Genomic DNA, 2669 nt, shown 5'->3' with positions numbered 1-2669 from the left:
ATAAGAGTATGAAAACACATTCTGAATAACAGATAAAAGGTATGAATTACAACAATTTGATTAAATGCAAAAATAATTCAAAACAGTTTGATTAATACATTTTAATTATAAAATTTGTTTATGTAAATATACGGATATTCAACATGTTCTCAAGTGTTTACCCTATCATTTAGTATAGTCTTTTACAAAATAATTAATAGCTTGGATAGTATTTTAATTGCCTAAAAGCAACTGACAAATATCATAGGGTTGATATTTTTATATCAGTGTATATAGTTGAAAGCAAATGATATTTAAAATATAATTTTCTCAATTTTACGAGGTCTCAAAAACTGCATGAACAAAAGAAAGAAGTAATCTGCACTACACACTGCAGGGTACTGTCATGGCAACTGCTTACATGTTTTACTTAACACACTCATATACATTTTATTTTTGCACTATCATCATTATTATAGAAGAAACTCACCTCAGTTCTACCGCTATCCAGATGTTCAGTTTAAGATGACTAATAAGACATAAGGAACTGCAGATCTTGCAGTTACTGTAGCTGAAAGTCATATAACACAGAGCATTTTTATAATCTCATGTACAGTTCATAAAGAGGCCATTTTAACTATTGCCCATGGAAAGCACACTGCTGCCATCTGTTGGACATTTCTTGTGGCGCAGAGGCATCCATTACATTATTAGATTTATAAGATATAGTCTGCTTTTAAATTAAGTCATGTAATAGCATTCTTTATCATACAGTTTTACCCCACATTTCTGAATTTGAAAGGTATGCTGATTTAAGACTAAGATTAATCATCAGCAACAACAAAAAACTTGCCCTTTACAGAGAGCAATACAAATGACTCCATGCTTCTCTAGAGTTAAAAACACACAAACAGCAAATAATAATAATAATAATAATGTTTTCAAATTGAGCCTTAGTAATAAGCTGATGGGAAGCATGCTTGATCATAATCACTGACCCACTGCACGACATTATCATCACCCTATAGACCAGTCTCTGATGACCTCTGACCCCAAAGGTAATGTCATTAGAACATTAGGACACTGAAGGTCAAACACATGATTCCTGGTGTGAAATCATGAATACGGAGCATTTGGAGGTGGAGTGTCGGGAAGAAGTGATATTTGTCTTACATTATAGTGTGTGTGGGTCAGATTTTGCCATCTTAGTGGGAACCAAATGTCCTCTCAAGGATAGTAAAATCTGAAATAACCAATATCAAATAAAATTACTTAATTGGGATACATGATGTCTTAAAGTCACCATGGAATCAACACGATTATCTTCAATGATGCGAGGGCGGAACAACCTGTCACTCACATGACATCACAGCTATAGCAAACCACAACCATCCAATTGATTCCAGATGGACAAAATCAAGTCTCGCCCTACATTTTTTCCTTGTTCGAAAAGCAGTTTCACTCAGATATAGCCTATGTAACAATGGGGAAGAAAAGACTAGTCAGAAATAGTTTTAATGAAAATATAAAAACGACAAAAGGCTTTTGTGAGGGTCATGGGTTTAGGGATAGAAAATATCATAAGCTGAGTAAAAAAAAAAAAAAAAAACAGAAGTCCATGGAAAGTCTCTACCTTGATATAAAAACAAGTGTGTGTGTGTGTGTGTGTGTGTGTGTGTGTGTGTGTGTGTGTGTGTGTGTGTGTGTGTGTGTGTGTGGTCCTAAATGTCCCCATGAGGAAAACAACTTGTAAATCATATAATGTCAAACAACATGTTGTTTTTTTAAATGTAAAAATGCATAAAGTTTTCTGTGAGGGTTGTGATTGGGTTTAGGGGATTGAATATACAGACTTTGTACAGTATAAAAACCATCGTGTCTATGGAATGTCCTGTAAACCCTACACCAATTGAATTTTTTTCAGTGTTGAAGACAATTGAAGAAAACAAGCTAGTCTGATAACGTTACAGACTTGGCCAAGTCAATGAAGCTACACATATCGTGTTTGTAATGCTTCGTATGTTCTGTACAGTAGCCTACAATGCGAGTAATATGTTATGAATTGACGTATCCAGAGCCGGATTAACGCAAAGGCAAACTAGGCACGTGCCTAGGGCCCGATTGGCGGGATGGGGCCCAGACAGAGGGACAAAAAAAAAAAAAAAAAAGTCCTATCTACAATTTATTTCAATATTTATTAGTTAACTAAAAATAGTGACGATGTTTATCTTAACCATAGACTGTTACATTACTGCAGTTAAACCAATGAATGTGTCCGTTACAAAGCGGGTGCCGGCTTCTGAAAGTACAGGTATGTGTAACGAACGCATCCATCAGGTGCTGCGAGGCAAAAGCCTAATAAGCACACAAAGAAGCACTGCTCAAAATGCAGGTGTGTGAGTTGTCGTCATCTATTTTGGAGTGATTGCAATGTATTCTAAATATAAACTTGTACTGTAGATCAGCGTCATTTCTGGAAAAATCATTCACCGCTTTATTACGAGTTTAAAAGAGCGCGAGCGTCATTAACGTGCCCAGACGCGACGCTTTGAATTTGCGCGTACAATGAATAACATAGCTGACTAGTAAAAAAGCTACAAAATTAAAAGACAAGACGTCTGTATTCTAAGTTAAAAAGCCAACACACTACAATATTTTTAAATGTTTCAAATAAAGGATCTCATATCTAT

Source organism: Scardinius erythrophthalmus, assembly GCF_964197995.2.
Source record: "Scardinius erythrophthalmus genome assembly, chromosome: 4".
Taxonomy (NCBI): Eukaryota; Metazoa; Chordata; class Actinopteri; order Cypriniformes; family Leuciscidae; genus Scardinius; species Scardinius erythrophthalmus.
This window is presented reverse-complemented; position numbering follows the sequence as displayed.